The following is a 12,106-nucleotide window of genomic DNA, read 5'->3' as shown; positions in this document are numbered from 1 at the left end:
CATTTTGAAGCTGTATAGTAAGGGAAAATCATAAACTGAGTGCAACGCCCCTGATATGAACGAAAGTTGTTTGTAAGTACATCTTTTAAAATAGCCCAGGAATGTTGGACTGAGTACCATCTGTTCATTTAGCCTAACTTGAGTGCAGAGGTGGAAAACCTTTTCTGCCAATGGCCGTTTGGATATTAATAACATTATTTGTAGGCCCTGTCGGTCAAAGCTTTATTTAACTCATCCCTAATGTGATGGCTGGAACTGCTGCTTTTTGCTGAGGCGTGTGATTTTAGCTGGGATCGATGATTGCACTGGCCTTAGACTGCCCCCGGGACAGACATTCCCGATGCCTGCACTACAAAAAGGAGCCTGGGGTGCTATTAGGAAGCACCCATGAAGTCATCCATTCAAACTCACCTTGGAGGGAGAAATAGGCGGCCTCAGAAACCCTCTGGAACAGCAGTTCTTAACCTATGGGGCGACCTATGGGTCGAACGACCCTTTCATAGGGGTCACCTAAAACCATTGGAATGCACACAAATATTTCACAATATATAATTATATATTGTTTTGTGATTAATCACTATATTTTAGTTATGCTTAATTATGTTCAATTTGTAACAATGAAAATATATCCTTCATATCAGATATTTACATTATGACTTATAACAGTAGCAAAGTTAGAGTTATGAAGTCACCACGGAGATAATTTGATGGTTGGGGGTCACCACAACATGAGGAACTGTATGAAAGGGCCACGGCATGAGAAAGGTTGCGAACCACTGCTCTACAGGGTCACTATGAGTCAATATCTACTCGATGGCAGTGGTTTTATTGGAAGAAAAGGGTGAAAGCCTTTACAGTGATTAAAAATCTAAGCAAAGGAAGGCAACTCCAAGGACTTTCTTTCAAGGAGCAGTTGGTTCAATCATTTCAAAGTGAGGGCAAACTTCCTAACAGCCAAGAGCAATTAGGATGGTCCATAAGTCAGATGCTTTTAAGCCAGGCACTGCTTGAATACAGATTATCTAAATGTATACATTCAAACTTATTGCTATGAAGTTGATTCTGACTCATATAAATAATATTCATTAAAATATACAATTCCTATTACAGGGGTGGACAATTAGTATGCATTTCAAAATCGTTTGCCTAGTTAAATTATGTCTAAAGAGTTAGCCATTTTCAATCACCTAAAAGAGAAAATAATTAAAAAGTAACCAAAGTCCCTTGAATGTACTCTGAAGCAATTAAAAACCATGTGCTTCCTTTCAAAGAGATTATCATTTTAAAGATATTAAAATTTTGCAATCTTAAAATTACATGCTCTCAGATTAAATGAATTATTAATATTTAAATGTGTAACTATAACTCAGATTCAAAGAATAAAACTCTATTCACTGTTTCAAACACATGTTAAAGGTATGGTGTTACAATGTGTATGAAATTGAATTTCTAATAATATATAATTTTAAATTTTGATGAGATAAAATTTATGCTATTAAAACGATCAAATATGTGTTTTCAGTTCTGGATAAAGAAGCACTCAAAGCACTAAGTAAATATTTATGTATTTATAAATACTGAATTTTTATTTTTTAATGAAAATTAACTTCTAGTATAGCCTTACACTATTTTATACCTCAAAGTTCTTTTATATTTTAATATATTTTATACCACTTTTGTAAGAAAGGTGATCAAAGATGTAGGTAGCCAGATATTTTGGATCTACTGGAAGAAACATGCTGTCTGTTTTGTTAGGTGTCAGCCAATCAGTTCTGTCTCCCAGCCCCCTCATGCACAACAGGACAAAACACTGCCAGCCCTGTGCATCCTTGCAAGCAGCCTCTGCGTCCATCTGTCTCTTCTTCACTGATCGTGTGCTTTACCAAAGCATGGTGTCCTTCTAGAAACTAGATATACGAGGCTATGTGTTTGTCCCTCCTGATAACATGTCCACATTATGTGAGAAAAGGTTTCTCCATAATCTCCTCTGAGGTGCATTCTAGTGGAACTTTCTCCCAGGCCAAGGTGTTTTTCAGTCAGTCCCATGGTACTTCCAATATTTTTGCCAACAAAATTCGAATGCAAAAATTCTTCTGTGGTCTTCTGTATTTATTGTTCAACTTTCACATGATATAAAGTGATTGGAATTACCATCATTTGTATCATGCACACCTTAATTTTCCAAATGACGTGCTTGGTCTTCAATACTTTAAAACCTACCTGTGCAGCTGATTTACCCAGTGCAATACTTCCTTTGACTTCTTGATCGTGGTTTCACTGAGCATTGTTTGTGGTCCTGAGTAAATGGAAATCTGTCTTTCTTCTCTCTCTCTCGATCTTTTTTCTATCTATCATGATGCTGCCTGTCAGTGCAGTTGTGGGGATTTTTTATTTCTTTACTTTTGAGTTGTTATCGACACTGAATCTTATAATCTGTGATCTTCATCAGTAAGTGCTTCAAAGTACTCTTGGCTTTCAGCAAACAATAATGTGTCACTGACATTAATGAACTGTTAATGAACTTTCTCTAATCCTGATGTTTCTTTCTTCTACAGCTAGTCCACCTTCTCATATTTTGTTGTTCAGCATACAGTCTGGTGAAGATCAACGATCCCAGCCTTCTTTGTGGAATGCACCTTGGTATGAAGAATACCAGAATCCTTACAATTGGACTCATAGGAAGCATCATGATGAATGGAGAGAAGAAGGTAGCTGTGGAGGATTTGTCCTGCTTAGGTATACAATCAGTGTTCACGGAAGCAGCTGCCAAGAGATCAAAAGCCTTGTTGCACAGGAAACTGCTGCACAAGACCTCTTCAGAGCATTGAAAAGCGAGGAGATTGAGGATTAAGGTATGCCTGCCCCAAACCATGCTATTTTAATGGCCTCATATGCATGTGAAGGTTGCTTATTGTGTAGGAAAGACTGAAGATGCATTTAATCTATACATTGAAATTGTGGTGTTTGGAAAGAACAAAAGAATAAACAACTCTGTCTTGGAAGAAGGATGGCCAGAGTGCTCCTTAGAGACAAGGCTGGGGGGACTTCTTGCATATTTGGACAGACTGTCAGGAGAAATGATTCCCTGGAGAAGGGCATCATGTGTTAAAGCAGGCCAGCAGAAGAGAGAAAACCCCTTAACAAGATGGGTTGAAACAGTGGTCACGGGTTCAAGGATAGGTACAACTTTGAGGATGGCTCAAGGCAGGGCAGTATATTGTTCTGTTGTGCAGAGAGTTGTTTTGAGTTAGAATCAAATTGATGGTACCTAAAAGCAACATAGAGATGAAATAAGTAAGATGATGTGCATCCTAAGTACCAGGATATGCAGGATTATCTGCAGGATATGCACCCTTATCTTCAGTGATCTCTTCCTAAAGGCCTGTATCAAGCAGGGCCATGGGATAAGAGCTAAGTGTTCTTGGATTATGGCTAGAATTTCACGGAATTCCACAATCCATCTGCTTGTCCATGGGTTATGAATGACTATGGTTTACTTTGGGGGTCTTATCATGGCTAAATAATAAACAAAACCAGAACCAGTAAGATCATCATCATCAATAATAACAAAGAAAATATTTTTTAAATGCAAAAGAACCCCTAGAGAAAGAGTGTTAATCATCCCTTTAGCAATTAGCATTGCTAATATCAATATTTTATCCAATGGCATAGAATTTATGGGAGGAGTTTCTGCAAGTATAGACCATCTGTCAGCTGCGTTCCAAGTTGTTGCATTGTAGAGCGTGAATTCACTTATAAAATCTTTGTTTGGTTATTTATTGGTTCCCAAATTTTATTCAAGGACTCATACAAAATTCCTGAGAAGTGAGTTTTAATCCTCATCTTCTACCTGGTTAATCTGGAAGTAGAAGAATCCATAACTTTCTTTGCTGTTGGCAACCGCATGGAACCAATCACATAGATGCTTCTTCAAACACTTTTCAGTGAGGGATACTTCAAAGGCCTTTAGGAAAAAGGCAGCTCAGCGGTTATATTAATCTTGCTCTTGCTGCTCTCAGTGGTCCCAATACGCCCCCCCCAAGATTACCAGCCTCCCCACTCACCGAGATTCCGTCCTGAAGACACTGCTCAAAGTGGGCAGTCTCCATCTTCTGCAGGCTGAGGGCAATCAAGGGCGAACTTCAGAACCTTCTTCTGTTTTACCCCTGCCTTTACCACAGGCTTTTCACAGGTGTCATGGTGGCAGCAGGAGCAGAAAGAACAAAATCTTTACACATAAAATTATCAGTGAGTCCTTACATAATAACTATAATAAATTGTAATATACTGAAAGGCTATTTTATTAAAAGTGCCTAGTTTTAGATGTATTTTGGTATGGTGAGAAATAGTGTACAAATACAATATCATAGTACCTCTAAAACTGTTGCTCTTGTTTAATTATGAAGATTAAAGTTGATGGTTCTGTAAGGTCTCTCTCCTGGGCTAGATTCCAACCTTGGTCCTTGGCTCCACACGAAAAAGAATTCATGGCGAAGCCTGGCTTGTTATCCAAGTGAATTTAATGAGAGTTAAAAGAAGCTTCAGGTTTTACTTGGCACCCATAGGATTCCTTTTGAATTTGTGGCCTGACAGAGACTGCTTAGGGTCACGCAAAGGTCTCTCTCCCAAGTTTCCTCCAAAATAAGACCACCAGACAAGCCACGACCCTCTCCCTCTCGGTTCCTGCCTTTTTAAGGATTCCTGGGGGAGGCGTGGTGAACGACCCCAGGTCGATCCCATTGGCTGAATTGCAATCACCTGGCCCAAGTAGGCTGCTCCAGGTGTAACGCCCATCCGTGCCCACCGGCGGGAAAATCCAGCTTTGTCCTATGCTGGTTCTCCTGGGCATGCGTCAATGGACTTCCCAATCCCTAGGCTAAGCTACCTAACAGTTCAAATATGGTTTAAATGATAAGTAAGTTTAGAATAACATGTGAATTTGTTAAAAATAAAAACAATAGAAAAACAACAATAATAAACAGATACTCCACATTTTCAAACCAGGATTTAATATTAGTTACCAGTTATGCTCAACTTTTTAAAATGCCTAGCACCAAGTTTCACTCAGGAAGTGTGTATATTAAGGGATTTGAATATGCAGAATATAAAATACAGTATCAAAATCTACAAACACAAAATATCATCTCATGTAGCAATCTTTATCAATGCTTTAAAGCAGGGATTCTTGATTTTGACTATATGTTATCTTGCCCTTGTGAACTTTTTAAAAGTATCACTGCTAAGGCCCTAGTCTTAGAGATTCTGATTTAATTGGCCCGGACATTGCCCGGTAATGGTGTTTTAAAAAAACTCCTTGGAATAGTTTAATGATCGTCCAGGTATGAGAATCGCTGGTTTGAATTAATAAAAAAGGCTATTAGTCACTTGTAGTACATCTGTAAGTATATAGATGAAATTCATTTTAGTCTTCAAAAAGATGTAGAATTAGGTTTAGAATAAGATCCCTCATGTCCCTTAACATATCCTATTTTTTGATACCACCAATGACAAGAACTTTAATATCTGGCAACTTCTAGTCAATTGAATACTTATTTGTTGAACTGTGAATAATTGAATAACTTCTGCAAGTTGTCTAATGAAACATTCCTTCTGGTTGTAATATTCTTTCTGTTTCAAAAGTAAAATTTTTCCCTGTGATGTGAGCAGTGCAAACTCTATCTGTATTTCTATACTTTCTTTAATCATATTCAAAATGAAATTATTTTATATATATCCTATTTAATTCCTTTAGGAATTTCAATGTCTTTCATATAATTCTCCTTTATCTCTATATACTCAATTTCATGTAATTACACATCTTCCATGTCTTCTTGCTCATCTCTATGTAGACTAAGGGGAAAGTAAATGCATTCATGCGAACCTAGAACAATATAATAAGGGTATTGTGTAAATAATATAGCGTCAAGGTTGTGTTCATAAGAGAAACATTGGTTGTGGTAATTTTTAAATTCGGTGAATGTGAATGTAGCACCTGGAAGAAAGCAATCAGCATCCTACATTGAACTCCCCAATACTTTCTTCTTCACATGATCTCCTCTCTCTGCCTTTACCCCAAGAAAATTATACCTATGCCCTATAAAGAAGTTCCTCTTCTTTCCTAATGAAGCAATAGCAATTGGGCAGATAAAAAGCCATCAGTATGCTGTATTACAGACTGAAGAATGTTCCTGTGAAATGTATCGTTGCATGATCAATTACCACAAATTTAGCATGACAAATAAAACTGTGTTAGTCTGGGTTATCTAGAAAAGTAAAATTAATGACACTCATAAACATATAAGAAAAAGCTTTAGATCAAGGAGTAATGTTATATCAAGAAGAAATGCTAGTCCAGTTCAACTCAAACCTATGACCCAACAGTTCCCAGAGTCCTCTGCAGGATCTAGGTTGGTGTAAAGAGAGCAGGTGACAGATTCCAGGGTCCTCTGCAGAATCTAGGTTGGTCTAAAGAGAGCAGGTGACAGCTCCCAGGGTCGTCTGCAGCATCTAGGTTGGTGTACAGAGAGCAGATGACAGCTCCCAGGGTCCTCTGCAGGATCTAGGTTGGTGTAAAGAGAGCAGGTGACAGCTCCCAGAGTCCTCTGCAGGATCTAGGTTGGTGTAAAGAGAGCAGGTGACAGCTCCCAGGGTTGGTTAGCCTATATGGGGTCACTTCTGGAAGCAGACACAGAGTTCCAGTGCAGAGGAAAGTAAAGAATCAGAGAGAAGAGAACTTCTCATTGTATTTCTTACTGAAGAGGCATCACCATCCGCATCCCCAAGGAGGCATCATCAGGCTATGATTTAATTGATAGGTTGGACTTCACTCCTACACTATTAAATAGGATCAAGCGGACATAGAATCTGCCACAAAAACAGGCGGCTTATCTCATAGTTGCTGTAGGTTAACCGTCTGGGAATAGTTCAACTAATTTCTCACCTCAAAGGCATATGAGATTGTCATCATGGTACTGTCTGAATTATGCTTACATTTGGAAGTCTGACTGAGCAAAATCCATTTATAAGCACATTAGTTGGTGGAAAAACACATTCTTCTTTGAGTTATATGATGGCATCTTCTTGATATCTTTCACCTTGAGGCTACGCACTTCCTTAGAAGCTGTTGGCCCCATGGAGTTCTTCAAAATGACTACTTCAGCATCTCCTCAGGAGCGATTTCCAGCTCCAGTCTGCTGAAACGTATTTCCTATGGCATCACCGAATCAAGGGAAGGAGAACCCAAAACCTTTACCACATGCTGTTGGTTAGAAAGTGGTTGCAGACCCCACACATATTCAACAGGAGGGTATTCCACAGAGGAGTGAATGCAGAAAGTCATTGGAATCATATCAGGATCTTCTTGCCATAGGTTTAATACATTTCAACTTGCTTATTTAAGTAAGCAAGCATATTTATGTAGGGAGATGCTGAGTATCTTATAAGAGGAATTTGTAAAATAGTGGAGGAGGAAGTTCTTAAGGAGTGAATGTTGGCCATGTTCTTCAGCCTTTCCCTGCAAGCAAAGTCAGTAAGAGTATACTGAAGAGAAGTTAGTAGGCTCTCGTACACAACTTGCCCCCATTTCTATTCTCTGCATGTCATTTGAGTTATATCTGAATCCCTCTCTATGAACATGGTTATATTTTTTCAATGTCTCGTATGTATTTGACTTCTAGGAAACACGGTTAAATAGATATCCATAACACCCAAAACACAGGATGCATTGCTGTGAGTATAAATAGCTCCCTCCCAAATCTTAATGTATGAAGATAGCAAAAAGAATTTTTGTTGTTTTTGTGTTTTTTGCTTTTGCGACATATTCATTGTGGATCATTGTGGCATTCTCATTTTAGGAACTAGGTCATTAGAGCTGTTACCTGGGAGATTGCCTGCTGTTGACAGAGGGAAAGAGAAAGTAGTAAGTCCTAAACTAATTTTGTATTTATTTAATAAAGTACATGAATATAATTTAGACACACATTGACTACTATAAGTTCTATAACATTACATAACTTCAAAAAGGTAGGGAAGTATAAACAGATTACAGACCAGAGAAGAGAAATGGAAAAATATTATAGATTGAGCTAAGAACTACTAAAGGAAAAATAATGTTATTCTGCATACCAATTAAAGTTGAGAAATCAGATTACCTTATAGACTAGGAGGAGAAGGGACAAAACCAACAAACAAACAACTTTTTGATGTTCAACTAGATGAACAGATTATATGACCAATTTTCTTATTTGTTTATTATTTAATCATTTTATTAGGGACTCATACGACTCTTATCACAACCCATACACACATCAGTGTGTAAAGCACATTTGTGCACTCATTGCGCTCATATTCTCTCCACTTAAGCCCCTGGCATCAGCCCCTCATTTTCCCCCTCTCCCTGCTACTCCCACTCCCATGAAACCTTGATAATTTATAAATTATTATTTTGTCATATCTTGCACCGTCTGATGTATCCCCTCACCTGATTTTCTATTGTTCATCCCCCAGGGAGGGGGTTATATGGAGATCCTTGTAATCGGTTCCCCCTTCCACCCCACTTTCGCTCCAACCTCCCGGTATTGCCACTCTCACCACTGGTCCTGAAGGGATCATCAATTTTCTTATCTTTTAAATAGATGGCTTAAGGGACCTCAAGAGAAATGACTTCCTAGGAGCAGCACCCTATTTCTTTCCCTCATTACGGTTGTATTGTTTTTTGTTTTGTTTTTTTTAATTACACTTGAAAGCTTACTACAATTTATATATGCACTAATTTTGGGGGGGAAAGATAGAGGCTTCTTATGATTTTGACATTTCTTCTTACCAATCCAATGCTTCTCTTCTGCCTCATAACATTGCATTGTTGTATTCATCAGCGATGCAACAAAACAATAGTTTTTCTGTATTGACCACATTTTGATTTATGTGTTTTCAGAATTGAGAGATCATATATGTGTTGGCTTTTGTACGATGACTATGTTGAAGATGAATAGATAAGGTTCGATGGACAAACTGAAAGGAAAGCAAATAGGGGGTTAAATGGGAATTTTGTGTACTTTTCTTCATAGACACTTCCTGTCAGTTTGTCTTTCTGTGATAATGAAACTATGCCTTCTGTGTTTCAAATACTAGCCAGCTTACCCATGATGAACAGGTTTCCGTGCAGCTTCCCAACTAAGAATAGACTGTGAAAATGAATAGGCTGTCCTCTTCTGAGGAATCCGCCCTGAAGCCTTATGAATAGCAGAGCACCCGTCGTCATACATAGTGCCAGAAGATAGACTCCTCATGCAGGAAGGCCTTCAAAATGTTGTTACTGCGAGGTGCCATTGAGGCAGCTCTGACCCATAGCGACCCTACACACAGCAGAACAAAGCATGGCACAATCCTGCATCCTCCTCACAACCATTCCTATACCTGAGCCCATTGATGCAGCCACTGTGTCAATCCATCACACGGAGGGCCTTCCTTTTTCCTCATCCCTCCACTTTACCAAATATGATGTCCTTCTTCAGGGACCGTCTCTCCTGGCAATATGTCCAAAACATGTAAGATGAAGTCATGCCATCCCTGCCACTAAGGAACGCTCTGGTCTAACTTCGACCAATCAGATCCATTTGTCCATTTAGCATCTGTTCTTTCACAGGCTTCCTTATTCAATGTCCGACTTTCACATTCATATGATACAATGTATAATAGCATGGCTTGGGTCAGGCACACTTTAGTCCTCAAAGTAATTATCTTTACTCTTCAATACTCTAGAGCGGTCTTGAGCAAAAGTTTACCTAATGAAAGTCATCTTTGGATCTCTTGATTTCTGCTTCCGAGAGTATTGATTGTGGATCCAAGTAAAACAAAATCCTTGACAATTTCCATCTTTTCTCCATTCACCATGATGTTACCTATTGGTCCATTTGTGAGGATTTGGGTCTTTCTTAAATTATGTTGCAATCCATACTGAAGGGCACAATCTTTTATCTTCATCAGCAATGCTTCAATTCCTCCCTCATTTTCAGCAGCAATCTTGTGTAGTCTGCAAACGGGTGGTGTTACTAAGCCTTCCGCCAATCCTGATGCCACACTATCTTCATTTAATCCAGCTTGTCTCATGATTTTCTCAGCAAATAGTGTGATGAGAGGATGCAATCCTGACCAACGTCTTTCCTGATTTTAAGCATGCAGTATTCCCTTGTTCTGTTCACGCAACTGCCTCTTGATCCATGTACAAGTTGCTCAAGTTGCACAATCAAGGGTTCTGGAGTCCCCATCCTTCTCAAGGTTAGCTACAGTTCATTATGAGCCACAAAGTCTAAAACCTTTACATAGTCCATGAAGCACAAGTAAACATCTTTCTGGTAACCTTTGCTTTAAGTCAAGATCCATCTGGCATAAGCAATGATATCCTTTGAGCCACATCCTCTTCTGAATCTGGTCTGAACTTCTGGCAGTTTTCTGTCAATGTGCTGCTACAACTGTTGCTGGATGATTTTATGCAAAATTGTACTTGTGCATAGAATCAATGATAATGTTCTATGCTTTGAGCATGCTATCAGGTCAGTTTTCCTTGGAATGGGCACAGACATGGATCTCTTCCAGTTCGTTGGCCAGGGAGCTATCTTCCAAAGGTCCTTGCATGGATGAATGAGTGCAGAAGATACCTCCCAAGCAGAGTTTACCTTGAATACATTGATGGACCCAAGCTTTGTGAACCTGTTTGCTGAAAGATGTAACAAAAAATAAGAAGAGATATCTGAAAACATTTATTAAAAATAGGAATGTGGGATGTATAAAATAAGAATAAGAAAATAGGTAAATGGAAGTTGGCAAAAAGAAACATAAAGGATCAATATGCTAGACTTCTGTCAGATAAAATGAACTGATATTGGTCATTTGAGTTGAATAATCATGTGTCACTATTTTTTGAATAACAAATTAATGAGGAAAGCGTGAGGTCATTAACAAGAGAGGCAAGAAAGAAACAATTAAAGGGGATGTCACCCCTCTTCTCATTCCCTCGGCCTCGGACCAGGCAGCGGCAGGATTCTAAAGCTCAGCCATGACCAAGAAGAAAGCCCGGGACCTTGGCAGCAAGAAGAAGGAAGAGCTGCTCAAACAGCTCTACGACCCGAAGGTGAGTTGTCGCAGCTGCGCGTTGCCAAAGTGACAGGTGGCGCGGCGTCCAAGCTCTCCAAAATCCGAGTTGTCCGCAAATCCATTGCTTGAGTTCTCACCATCATCAACCAGACTCAGAAGGGGAACCTCAGGAAGTTCTACAAGGGTAAGAAGTAGAAGCCCCTGGATCTGCGGCCCAAGAAAACGCGGAGAGCCGGAAGACCAGGAAGCAGCAGCGGAAGGAGCGGCTGTACCCGCTGTTTAAGTACACAGTCAAGGCCTGAGCCGTGCGTGTCAATAAAACAAACTGGCTATAAAAAAAAAAAACGGATGTCAGAAGACATTGTGAGCAAAGCCTATGGAAAGAATGATGAGGTAAAACAACTAAACAGAAAATTCCCAAGGGAAATTCTGTGGGCAAAATATTGAAAAATACGGGAAGCATCCAAAGATAACGCAAGACTCTCCCACCCTCATTGTCAGTGTGATTAGTGTCCCCTCCGTTAGTTTCAAGTCTGTCCAATTCAATAATTCATGTACTGGAGTCCAAAAAGATGTTTATAAATGTGAAAAGGTGTTTATAAATGTGTAAATTCCTTTCCTTGTCAGTGTTTTAAATTTTACACCATTGACTAAAATAATAATGGTACCAGTATTATAATTAGTTTCCCCCATGGGGATGATTTATGATCTATTACAATTAAAGAGTAGTGATGTCCTTAAAATGAACCAGGAACATATATAAACCCACCGATATATGGATACAAATTAAACGTTCACTCATAGCTCTCATATAAGAAAAATTAGTTCTTATACCATGGCCCTTCTTGGTTCTAATTCTCAAGGAAATATCACTGAAAATATGAGTACTATAGAAATGTGTGGTGAGGAACTTAGATGGTGCCCAGCTTTTAGAAAGAATAGTGTCTTAAAGCAGGCAGCCATCTGAGAAGTCAGCTGCGTGTCTTACTCAAGGTTTGTAAATATAAAATCTAAA

General features: G+C 39.0%; 1 pseudogene; it reads left to right on the top strand.

The window, feature by feature from the left end:
- The first annotated feature begins 11,053 nt into the window (after positions 1–11,053).
- Positions 11,054–11,393, top strand: LOC142447199 (large ribosomal subunit protein uL29-like; annotated as a pseudogene).
- Positions 11,394–12,106: the final 713 nt, after the last annotated feature.

Source organism: Tenrec ecaudatus, chromosome 4 (genome assembly GCF_050624435.1).
Source record: "Tenrec ecaudatus isolate mTenEca1 chromosome 4, mTenEca1.hap1, whole genome shotgun sequence".
NCBI lineage: Eukaryota > Metazoa > Chordata > Mammalia > Afrosoricida > Tenrecidae > Tenrec > Tenrec ecaudatus.
The sequence above is the reverse complement of the archived record's forward strand: the minus strand, read 5'-3'. Positions and strand labels throughout refer to the sequence as shown.